We start from the raw sequence: 13,497 nt of genomic DNA on the forward strand, positions 1-13,497 counted from the left end.
TAAGATAGAGAAAAACTTGGGGAAAGCCCAACTGTCCTTCAACAAGATAATGGAATTAGCATCATCGAAGAGACTGTTACCCATCGGTAAAGAAGACTCAATTATGAATGCCTGCAACAGCAACCATGAACTTCTGTGACACTTTGCTGGGGAAAAAACAAAAGCCAGATACAAAGACAGCCAGTGCCATTCAATTTACATGAAATGCTAGAACAAGCTAAATTAATTTCTGTTAAAAGAAATCAGAGCAGTGTTTCCTTCAGGGCCTGGGGGAAAAGGGTCAGGAGGGATGAGAAGGAGTGAGGGGGATATTTGTGGGGGATGAAAAGGTCCTGTCTTGGTAGGGATGTGAGTTACATGGTTGTACACATTTGTGAAAACTCATTAAGCTTGCCTCTTGAAAACTCTATGCAATTCTCTATATAATAATTACCTGTCAATTTAAAAACAAAGATATAACATCTTTTTTACGGGAGAGATGGGGGTGAATTCATGTACAAAGGGTGAGAAAGTATCAGTGTTGGTGAAGCCATAATTAACAGCAGGCAGACATCAACAAAAGATGCCCAAGTATGGTGAACTATAAACTTTCTCTAAACTTTGTGGAGTTTTTATTATTTATTTATTCATTCATTTTGACAAATGGCTTATTTTTAATGCTGTTTGTGATTGTGTCAAGTGACTCCTATTTATAAAAAAAAGGCTTCTTGGAAGAAACTAATTTTCTAGTAAGTTCACTGCACTGTCCTTGCAAGTTGTGGACATTTGGTTGGTCAGATCATAAAGCTATTGCAATCCGATCTTTATGCTTACCACTGACTGAATTGTCTATCCAAGTCCCAAGTAGCCAAGAATAAATGGTTAACTACCTCAATGCTGAGCTGGAAAGTGTGATATGAAACAAGAAACAGGACAGGTCACTCTCCAGGTATTCACAGTTCCCCCTCAGCCTTTCCCGTTTTAATTCAGTATATCAGGCCTTTGGTGTACCCCAGCCTCTACTATCCCTGAAAGCATTTTCAGATTTCAGATCACTGTACATAGATACAATGTATCAAGAGACAATAAAGAAACATTCATACTTGGTAGAGATTTAATCTAATTTAACAAATGTAATCTAAATGTAGATCAGGCATAAACACACACAGAGAGAGAAGCGAGTGGAATGTTACATGGTGGAAAGGGAAAGTAAGCTACTGTACCCAGTGTAAAGATGGGTGATCTCATTTTTCCTCCACCCCGTTCCTTATGCCTGGAAATGACCAAAGATTTTAGAAAAGAACTTTGCTGAAATAACTCAAGTTAAACATGAAATAAAGTGGTTTTTTTGCCTCAGAATTGCCCCAGAAATTTCCTATGAGAAGCATTTATTAGTGGAGTGGGCAGTTGCCTGGTCTGATGCTCCAGACACTCCTCACTCTTTGCTTATTCAGAGGGATAGTCGCCATGTACAGGAGGCCACGGTTGAGCTTAAGTGACTACATCTCAGAGTAACAAGTGAGAGATTTCATGTACTTAAAAAAAGAAAGAAAAAAGGGAGTATTCAAGCCTAGGTTTGCTCCTAGCTACTTCAAAGGGTCTCTTGAAAGAGTTTGCCTTCAGATACCCACAACTGTCATGAAGTTATACCCACAAGTGTCGTGAAGTTGGCACATGTGATGTAGAGCAGGAGCGCCACACCTGAGTTATTCCCTTGGCCACCCTGCCACAGGGTATAGACCTCATCTGTAGGGATTGAGAAAACCCTGAGAGAGTAATGTCCTGCATCAATGTGTATTTTGCAGAGAGTATGGCCATGTCAAGAAGCCAAAGACCACAGACTCTCTTGGGACAATTTACAAAGTTATTACCTATTTGACCCAGGCTCAAGAGAAATGTTAAACCATGTCTGCAGAGTCCCCGTGTGACGGTTAATGAATGACTGGTCAGTGTGCAAAGACAAGTAACTGTGCCTTTCTCCTCCCAGATATTTGCAGCCTGAGACTGCTCGCCTTCAAGGACCTCCTACAGAGACTAAGCTACCCCTGTGCTGTACATAATAAGTACAATGAGGTTCCAGGTTGCAGTGGTGCTGGGCTCCCACCTTCACTGAACATGAATCTGTTTCTGCTTTGTTCCCTCAATAGTCCTCATCAGGGTTCCAAAGATCCAAGGTGCTCCGGCTGCAACAGCCCTCATTACCCGAAGTGTGACCATGAGTCTGAAGTAAGGGTATCACCTGGGATCCTCTTAGCAATTCAAACTCTCAGGCCAACACCTCAGAATGAAGACAGAAGCTGCCGCTACAGGAGATCTCTGTGTGATCCATATGTACATTGAAATTTAAGAACTTCTGAACTCGTTTGCTTTTAAAGAGCATCTATCTAGTACTTGCCATATGTTCCAGGTGTCTTACAAATTATAATAGATTTAATCTTCATAAGACTCTTCAGACATAGGTGCCACCGTGCTGTGTAGACACTTCCTCCAAACTGAAACATTCCTGGCCCATAAGACTCAGAAGACAAGCTTCACAAAGCTGAAACTTGAAAGATTCAGAAAGGATACCCCACACATGCACCCGCATTACAGACTCAGCGAACAATTCCTAGGGAAGTAGGGTCTGACTAGAGGGGATGCTCTGACCTTTGGGACTACCTGCAAGTCATGCAGGGAACGCTTGGGATTCAGTCTTTGGGGGTCAGCTCCTGTGCTGGGGTTATCCATGCCAGGCAGGCCTTCAATGATACAGCTGCAGTCTGTCCTTACTCCTGTAACCTTACTCCTGTAAGTAACCCCTCACCCATCCGCTGTCAGTAACCCAATAAAAACTCATTAGTTCACCAAGTTGGACTTCGATGTGATGGTTCCTTTGATCTATTTGGAGTTTCCTTTCTGGAGTGAGTATAGCGGGACTTTCATGGACTGGCCAGCTCTATAAATAATGAAACAGAGACTCATATATTTTAAAAGCTTAGGCCTTTAGCTTGGGCTGTCTCCAAGCTAGCTTGTCCTCTTAACCTTATTATTTCTGCCCACACCGCCACATGGCCAGGTCTGCCTCTCTGCTTGCTTAAAATGGTCCGTTCAATACCACATCCACTGGCTGAATCTCTTGCGTCTCATTTCTTCTCCCAGAGACCCTTTCTCAGCCCAGAAGTTCTGTCTTCCACTTCCTGCCTACCTATTGGCCATGGATCTTTATTAAAGCCAATCAGCACGTAAGGAAGGGTAAATATTTACAAACTATGAGACCAACAAAGCCAAGACCCAACTAAGTACTTAGCTCTCTGGAGGGGAGGTATAGCAATTGACAATACAGAGACAACCATCACACAAATGTACCCCAACAAGTGCCAAGTGTGTGTGTGTGTGTGTGTGTGTGTGTGTGTGTTGCATCTCCTCAGGAAAAATCTGTCACACTATTAGTAGTCACCTACACTTAAATGAAGATGACTATGTGCCCAAAGAAGGGGAGTGGCTTAGCCAAGGTCACACATCTGTAAATGGCAGAGTATCCAAGCTCTGACTCACTCCATACCGTTAAACATCAGGATCACTGTGGTGACTCTAAGGAGAGGTAAAAGGTGTACTTTACACTTTTTAGGTATCAGTTTGAAGATCCAGCCAGTAAATGTCTATAGTAGTTTAATAAACTTTTAACACATTCATTTTCTACCATAAAAGGTGCAAGATTGGGGTTACTTTGATTTTAAAGGCCCACACAAAGGATTTAAAGGCATTTCCACACTAGACTGCTTGCTGAATTTTCCCATCAAAGGTTAAATAACCTGAACACACTGAGCAATGTCTACTATGCCTGGGACACTTTATAACCCTCCTCATAACACTGTAACTGGAAATGACTGATTCTACAATGTTAAAAGCATTACAATAGTTTAGTATTGACTTATATAAACAAATAAACCCAAACGACAAGTAATAGCCACCATCACTATTGCAATAGGATCACAGAAACTCTCATCTCTCCCCACTGAGGAATTAGTGGAATCCTCGGGCACACATTGTTCGGGAAAAGTGATTCTGAAGGATGGTGTATATCAAGATGTCCATGTCTCTGATTACTCTGTGTCTCCTAGGGGGACGTGGTAGACCAACTCCTGCCTGTGAGAAACTCTGCTTATCCTGATAAATGAATTTCTTAGACTCCATTGTGTAGGATTTACAGAATGTCCAATACTTTCCTAGGCTGAATTCTCCAGTGGTGGATTATAAGAGCAGATGTTTAAAAAGAAGCCTGGATGACTTTGGCATCACAAAGACAGCTCCTAGGTTGTGAGCTACCTGAGAATCTATCCCTTGTTACTGCATAGGAAAGTTGTTCATACTACACTTCCTTTCTGGGTTACTTTAGTAAATGTCCCATGAGTAGTATACCTATTCATTCCCCTTATATTTAGGCAAAGGGCTGAGGGGGCAAGACAGACAGACAGACAGACAGACAGACAGACAGACAGACAGACAGATGGACAGACAGAGAGTAAGGATATATCTTAATATGTAGGCCAGGCTGGCCTTGATCTTATGACCTTCCTGCCTTGGCTCATCTGAACTCTGATTTCTAAAGCAAATGCAACTCATATAGTTTCAGTGGGATACAGAATATAAGATAACAAGGGCACTGATTGGCACCATTATTTACCTAACAAATTATACATCCCCCGTCATCAGGACCCCTCTCCCACTTTCTGCTGAGACAAAGGGAAAACCTAAACCACAGTTCCACTTCCATGGCAATGATGTCAACAAAGCTCACTGGAGCCATTCATTAGAGGGGGAAATGATTGCAGAGGGAACAGTCACCAGCCAGGGACAGAGGACAGTGGCACACAAAGATTTAATTTTAATGCAGGACAAAAGGTCAGAAGGATGAAAGGAAAAAAGTCAGATTTAGTAAAAATCTGATCTCCTGACAATTTTAAAAAGGATTATTGCCAGCTCTACTGCTGCTAAATGAACTTTCTACTGAGAAAAAAAAAAAACCTGAGGTTAAAGGAGGTGGAAAGAGACTTCACTTAGCTTATTATCTGTATTTAAATAGAAAGATCAAGTCTGAAGTCAGAGAACAAGAAAGTTTAGCTAATGGACATTAGGGAATTTTCTTGGGAGAAAAGTTCTCAAGTCTTACATCCTCTCTGTATGTCTCTTAGGGAGATTAAAAAAAAAAAAAAACAGGGCATTTGCATGGGACAGCCAAGTTTACCACTGTATAATTTCAGTAAGAAATGTTGTGAGGTAGAGATCCATAGTTTCATTCAACATGTCTTCATTAAGCACCCACTGTGTGCTCAGCCCTGTCATGAGAATAATCTCATTCCAGAACTGAGAGGATGGCTCTGTGGCTAAGGTGCTTGCTAAGGCAGTATGAGGGCCTGAGTGTAGATCCCAGTGCCCACAAACATGCCAAGGAGTGGCAGCCACCTATAGTCCTAGTGCCCGAGAGGCAGAGAAGGCAAAGGGATCTATGTAATGTGCTGCCTAGCAAAGTGATGAACTCGTGTTCATGTGAGAGATTCTGTCTCAATGAGTAAGGGGAGTGGCAATCAAGGAAGCTGCCCATGGGTGCACATGTGTACATGCATGCACACACATCTGAACACATACACATGCACATATTACATATACATATGGAAATAAAAGAATACGATGACTTCTTAATTGGTGCATTGAGAATAAATAACTCATCTAAGAAGAGTGTATCAATCACAGGACAGGTCTGAAGTCTAACTCCAAGTAACATTTATGAGATTGTCCAGCATCTGGGAATCAAGAATATATAATTTCCTCCATCAAAATTCTTACTGTCTCATGCTCTCTTTCTCTTCTCCTACCCCAGTGAGCTCCCACCTACTTTACATCACCTTTACTTTCAAGTGAGAGCTTGAATCCCTTCTACAAACCTTTCCTGTTTCCAAATGAGCTAGCTCTCCATGGGTGACCTCCTGAAGCTTACACAGGCAGCTGACCTGGCAAAATCACAGTGTGATATAAATATTGATTTGTCTACATTGGACCATGTGGTCCCCAAAGTCAAGAGTTAACTATGATTCATATTGCTATCCATAGAACCTGACATAGCTGCCTAATGAAAAATAGGGATAGAAAAAGGCAAATGAGGGAACTAGGAAGAAGAGGAGGGGGAGGAGGGTAGAAAATGTAAGGAGAAATGGAAGGATGTAGAAAGCGAAAAAAAGGGGGGGTAGGGAAGGTTAAATATTTGCTTTCTCTGCTAGGAAATCAGTGTAATGATAGTCACAAGAAAAGGAATAGAAGTCATGGTGTACAAAGCCCAATCAGGGCTATACTACTTGGCTTTGAGGCAAGGTTCAGACTGGGTTGAAAACTGAAGAGTTTAAAGGCCAAAGATGCCCTACAGGACTGAAAAGCTCTGGGACTAGAACAGGAATCCCCTGAGCACCTACTGTGAGTCAGGTTTCTGTTCAACAGAGTGAATAAGATCAGCATCAGCCCCTGCCACACTCCCAGGACTAAGCCTTCTCTGAGAGACAGAAAGGAATTAGTTAAGGTCCTCACCAAGGGAGTGATACAGTGTAAGTGGCATTTGTGGGCCGTTTATCTTGCTCTGAGCTGAAGGATGATCTGTAGTGAGGGAGGGAAGGTTGAAAGAGAAGAGAGGAGGAAATATTGAGACCATGCATGTAATACCAGGACTTTGGAGTCTGATATAGGAGGATCATGAGTTTAAAGCCCACCTTAGCTACATAATTAAGGCTTTCTCAGTGGATAAAAGGATGAAGGGAGAAAGGGAAGAAGGAAGGGAGACGGGGAGGAAGGAAGGAGAAAGAAGTGAGGAAGAGAAGGAGGGAAGAAGGTAGGAAGAGAAAAAAAGATTAAAAGCATAGCTACTGCATCATTCAATCCTGTGCAGCTATAGCTGAGAGGTAAGCATTTGATTTGCACACATGATGCTCCAGGTTCAATCCTTAGTTATTGCAGATATGTAAATAAATGTTCTGTGCATGCTTCTCACAAGCATATTCTCAACACCCAAATACAGCACCTGCCCATACAAGCCAAAGGACGGGAAAATGGGTGATGGGGTAGGATGGAATGGGTACAAAGTGAATTGAGAGACAGCAGCAGGGGACGCCTGGATTGGATATCATGGTCTCTATGTAGTGTCCACTGCCTGCAGGCTCCACCATTCACCAGACAACTCAGATACTTAGAGTATCTTCCCCTGTACTTTGTTTCCTGTCTATTGAAACGGTGAGATTCTAACCCACATGCAAAGTTTTCCAGATCGTTTCTATGGTTTATATGGGTGTACTAAAGGCGGGATGGTCTTGTGGTTTTGGGCAGCGTTGGGTTAAGTAAATGGTAAGCAGGTTTCCACACCGGTGTCTATTCAGAAGCCCAGAAGAAGTGTCTGGCACAGTTTCTCAAATCCATATCACTGCATGCAGAACCCCAAACTGTGTTTGTCTCTTTGTTCTTCAGATATTCTTACAGAACTCCTTTCAACCCAGGATTGAAACTGGGAAGCTGCTACAGACAGGCTTTCAGGGAACCACAGCAGTTCTATGATGTCATCCCAGCTTACCAAGACTGCCAAGGATGGTAGACTGGATCTAGAGTCAGCAGTGCCCTGTCATGGGGAGTATAGGAAGGACAGGAGGCTCCTGCATAGGAGATGACAAAATGGTAAGGAAGACTGGGGAGCAGAGAGAAGCAGCCTGACACCGCCATGCAAGATGAAACCTGGAAGTTCTCCCTCTCAAAAAATAAATAAGTAAATAAATAAAAATAGCAAGGCATCCCCAGTGTAAGCCATTGGTATTCTGGCCTGGTTTTTAATTTCCCATCCCTGGGATTAGGTATGTCAGCAAGGACTCCTTTGGCTGCCTTCTCTCAATACATCCCAGAGCTTTTATTGTGTTACCCATTTCCCTACATTGTGCTCTCTCTTTGAGAATCGTAACCGTGTGAATATTTGACAATTGAACAGTACAAGCATCTTGAAACATACAGTCCTCCCAGAGCTGCATTTCACACTATAATCCGAGGTGATCTCAGTTGCCAGAAACACTCAGGCCGTTAATGGATTTTGGAAGAAAGATGCTGGTAATGAGATTTTTTTTTTCAAATGTGAATTGTTTTGCTTTCAAAATGCAGGGTGAAATCCAACAGAATATTACCTTAGACACACTGGCATAGTATGTCCAGCTGATCAGACGAATGTTTGGAGTGTGTGTTGTGCAAGCCTCTTCGGTTTCAAACAAAAGCAAAGGGAGGATTGATCTTATTCTTTGTCACAGGATAGACTTTGAGCCCTGGAGTGGGATTATTCATCCATTCTCAGGAGAATAAATTAATTCTGGATACATTTATTCTATTCATTTATTCAGCAAATATTTGTTGAGGGACTACTATGTACCAAGAACTGTTTTTTTGTGAACTGAATGGTATAGCCCTGATAAAAAAATAGTAAAAACTCTATTGTCGTGGGACTGCTATAACACATGAACATGATAAGCAAATGGAGACATTTGATGGCTATAATGATAATGGCTTTGAAGAGTAACGAGGAAAGGTAGGGACTACAGGCTGGTGGGGTCCAACTTCACCTAGGATGTCAGGAGGCCGATCTCTGGAGGTTGATTTTTGAGTCGAGATATGGAAAGAAGGAGAAACTGAAGACCAGAGTCTGCTTTGGATGATGGAGCCAGGGCATATCTGATTCCTGGTAGAACACCCTCTACAGTATCCATCACCTGACCTGGCTGAGAGAGTGGGAAGTCGGAGACAGTGCAGGTCAAGAGAAGAGCACTGCCTGGGCCTTGAAGATGTAACCCTGAGACACAAGAGAGGAAGCCCAGCCCATGGAGACACACATCAATCCTCACACACAGGGGCAGAGGATCATGAATGTAAGAGCAACCTGGGCTCCTGGACTATACCATGAAACTTAACTCCCCAAAAAATGAAGTGATGGGGACACAGCTGAGTGCTGCTTACCTAGCAGCTTCAAAACTCTGAACTTGATCATTAGCACGGCAACATGAAACAGGAAAAAGAGAGGCAAGGGTGGGAGGAAGGAAGGAGAGAAAAACTAGGCAGTTGTACCCTCAACTAAACTGGTCTACCCATCCCTCAGACCAAATCTGGGTCTCCCTTGCTCTACAGCTGGGTCCTCTTCCTGTTTTGTCCAGCTGTGCAAACTTCTTGAGGGGTCTTTCCACCCAAATGAGGATGGTTCTCCTTGCTTCTCTCCATTCTTGGCTTGCCATATCCCCAGGACCTGTGGGACATACATGGGTGTAACCTGACCTTCAGGAAGTCCTAGTTCTTATTCTACCTAAGCTTGTTGTCTAAACAGAGACTAGAGAACAGGCTGCCAGAGAGCAAAGAAAAGCACAGGGTGGATAGACAGCCTCTCCCCATCTTGTCCCTTTGTACACTCCTCTTACCACACAAGAAGAAAGAATAGAACCCTTCTAGAAGAACCATCTCCAGAAGGTCCACGTGAGCGTGGAGATGACACACAGCCAAGCTCATGAGGTCTGGGATTTGCCTTACTCCACCCACCAGCCCCAGAGCTGGGATTGGCAGGCACACACAACTACCCCCAGCTTTCTTATGGGTTCTGGGGATCAGGCGTCAGGAGTCCGTGCTTGCTCACAAGCACTTCACCCACAGAACAGTCTCTGTAGCTCTGCATTGTTCTTTATAAGATCCTCCATAGACCCAAGAGCCACGCCCACTGGAACACTTGCATTGGATTTCTTCCCTTCCCTCTCTCATTTTCTCTCCTCCCTCACCATGGTTTCTATGACCACTCCTCAAGTAAACTAGCTATGCTGAGATTCCTGTCCCCAGCTCTCACTTGGAGGAAACCCAGATCAAATCTAATAGGAAGTCTATTAGCGCTATCGAACCCCCCCCCCATGCCCAGATATGTCTGGTTTGCTTATTTTCTGGTTTTCCATCCCAACCTCTGAACATTCCCAGCCACCAGCCTCTCTTCCTTACTCTCCAGTGATCGGCAAACACCTGTCCACACTTCTCCGTGGCAGTTCTGCTTTTGTTTTTGACCTGTCTGCTTTGTGGATAAGGAAAGAAAATGAACTTAATATCAGACATAAAGGGCTTCAGAATGGGAAAGATGCTTCTCCTAGCTCCCCAAATCTGAACCTTTAGGAGGCCACATCAAAACTCACTGAACCTGCCAGAAAGCACAACCTTTGCAAGCTTACATCACAGTCTCCCCTAAGGTGTCAGCAGAATCAGAGCCCAGAAGGGCCAGAGCAGCCCAGAAGGATGCTACTTTTAAATCTGACTCCTCGGAAAAACAAAGGCTGGTGTTCCGGAAATACCATTCCACCTGCAGCTGGGCTGCCTGATAACCTGGGATTCTCTGTAGCACGGGAAGCAGAGATCTGTGAGATAAAGCCTTTTCAACAGAAAGAAAGCTTGGCCAAGGAATCCTTCCATTTGGCCTTCTGCAAGATTTTTGCCTTTCATCTGCTAGAGGGGTGAATATGCAAGTGGCCATGGAGAAGTGTTCTATCTAAGGCAGATGCTGGGCATAAAGGAAGCAAAGAGCTCTTGGAAAGGAGCTGAAAAAATGGGCCTGAGACAGAGGAAGAAAAAGCTTTGTGGTAGGATGGACACAGTGTAGAACATTCTGAAACAACATAAGTGGAGAGAATGTTGGGAGAAAGGGGGCTCGTGCAGATGGTGCTACTGGTACTGGCCTTACTCAGGAGGGTCACCAAGCAACATCCCCTGCATGCCAACAACTCCCTCTATTTCTGTGCCTGATAAAATTGCCAGCTGCTGGACCAAGTAACAAACAAGTCAGAGTGTAGGAGAGGTGATACCCAGGCATGGAGGGGTGGGGATATGTGGCTTAGTGCCCATTTTCACTGGTCTGTTGCAAGGATAATCCTGAACATGTTGCCTATACTCTTCAGAGGAACCCAACAAGAATGGTCCAGTAACCCACAGCAATAGGGAACCATTAACCAGGGTGGATTCATTCTGTCCTCTAGGACTTTCTCTCATAGGGCTTCATGGGTTGGAATCTTAAACAAACCCTGCATACTCCAGCTATGCCTGCTTTCAGGGAGCACCAAAGAGACAATTAAGAAACTAGTCCTTGAGTAAGGAAGCTCATTGTGTTCTTTTGTGATTGGGTGACCTCACTCAGGAGGATATCTTCTAATTCCATCCATTTTCCTAAGAGTTTCATGAATTCATTGTTTTTAGTAGCTGAGTAGTACTCCATTGTGTAAGTGTGCCACATTTTCTGTATCCATTCCTTTGTTGAGGGGCATCTGGGTTCTTTTCAGCTTCTGGTTATTATAAATAAGGCTGCTATGAACACAGTGGAGCATGTGTGGATGCCAACAAGTGCTTGCTGACAGGAGCCTGATATAGCTGTCTCCTGAGAGGCTCTGCCAGTGCCTGACAGATACAGAGGTGGATGCTCTCAACCAACCATTGGATTGAGCACAAGGTCCTCAGTGGAGGAGTTAGAGAAAGGACTCAAGGAGCTAAAAGAGCTTGCGGCCCCATAGGAGGAACAACAATATGAACCAACCAGTACCCCCCAGAGTTCTCAGGGACTAGACGACCAACCAAAGAGTACACACGAAGGGACCCATGGCTCCAGCTACATATGTAGCAGAGGAGGGACTTGTTGGACATCAGTGGGAGGAGAGGCCCTTGGTCCTGTGAAGGATGGATGCCCCAGTGTAGGGAAATGACAGGACAGAGAAGTGAGAGTGGGTAGGTTGGTGAGCAGGGGGAGGGGGATGGGATGGGAAGGTTGGAAGGGAAGGGGATAACAATTGAAATGTAAATAAAGATAATATCTAATAAAAAAAGAACAGAGGGAAAAAAAGGAGAAAGAGGAGGAGGAGGAGGAGGAGGAGAAGAAGAAGAAGAAGAAGAAGAAGAAGAAGAAGAAGAAGAAGAAGAAGAAGAAGAAGAAGAAGAAGAAGAAGAAGCCGCCGCCACCGCAGCTGCCGCCACCACCTGGGCTCTTCGAACGGGCTTGTTTCTGCCAAGAGTCAGAATCAAGAAGGAGCCAGTTCAGCAATGCTAAGTAGCTAAGAGGCTTTTCCGATAGAAAGAACTATCCGGCCTCTATAGAGGTGGACTTGCAGGGGACCCTAACAACAACAGGTTTGGATACAGAAATGATTCCCAAGAGACATTTAGATATCCCGATTTAGTTTGTGGGGGCCACAACTACCACCATAGACTGGATAGATTTTAACAATAGAACATCCGTTTTTCTTTTCTTTTTTACATTCCTAGAGGCCAGAGGCCGGAGGACAAGGTCAACATGTCGGAATGGCTTCGTTTTTTGACCAGAGATGGCTGTCTCTTCACGTATTCTCCCTCCTGTTTTCATCACTTATAAGAACACCATTCTAATCATATTACATTAGAGCCTATATGAATAAACTTGGTTTACCTTAATGTCTTCCTTAAGGTCCTATCTCCAAATGCAGTTCAGTTTCAAATTCATGTGGAGAATTTGAAAGTATGAAATTGGGGGACTTTGGTGCAATTCAGGCCATAAGGGATGACTTCCTCCAAGTTGAACAGTGAAGTACTGTGACTCTACCATTTGTCAGATCCTTAGCATGGCAGCCCTTAGTAGGAACAATGGAGGGTGGGGCAAAAAAGATGAAGGATAATGAGGCCTAAAGTGAGCATGGCAGAGATAAGGAGGTGGCTGGGAGGCAAGGACATGAAATCTAAGCCACAACAAGTCTTTTACCTGCCAGTGGGTCTGCTCTTATTTCTATGGAAATGAGAACCGCGTAGTTAAATCTTTTTCTAGCTCCCGTTTGATTCATGAAGTGGTTGCGAATGTTGATAATCACTTCATGAATCACTGACAAACTTGGGAGCCAAATATCTGGCACTTGTGATCACTGCCTCCCTTGATGAGCATTCCTGCCATGATCTAGGGTCCCCCTCTCTCAGGAGCCAGGTGTGCAGATTAGAAGAGTCTCATTTGTATTCCGAGACCTCCTGCTTCGGTGATTCAGCACTCACCAGTTCATGAAGGCATTGGGTATGCACTAAACAGCTTAACGAACATTAATGAGGGAACCCTGAAAGATGACTTTGAACCCCTCACAACATTAGCCGAGATGTGCTCACTCATCCAATTCTAAGGGATGATTTCTAGAGGGAATTAAATTCTGCTGCTCAGAGAATACATGGCAGCCATGTGTCTGCCCAAGGGGGAAGCTCTCTGATCACAGAAGATGGCCATTCTTTTTAAGCAATTAAAGAACCCCTAACTCTCAGGTAGACTATAGTCCTTAATGAAAATGGAAACTAGCCAGGAGTGTGACATACACCTATAGTCATGGCACTCAGGTGGCTGAGGTGAGTGGAGCTGAAAACTAGCCTAGGCTATACAACTAGAGGCTGTCTTAAAAGAGGAAGGAAGGAAGGAAGGAAGGAAGGAGAAGGAGAGGGAGAGGGAGAGGGAGAGGGAGAGGGAGA

The sequence above is a fragment of the Mus caroli genome, chromosome 8 (assembly GCF_900094665.2).
Source record: "Mus caroli chromosome 8, CAROLI_EIJ_v1.1, whole genome shotgun sequence".
Lineage (NCBI taxonomy): Eukaryota > Metazoa > Chordata > Mammalia > Rodentia > Muridae > Mus > Mus caroli.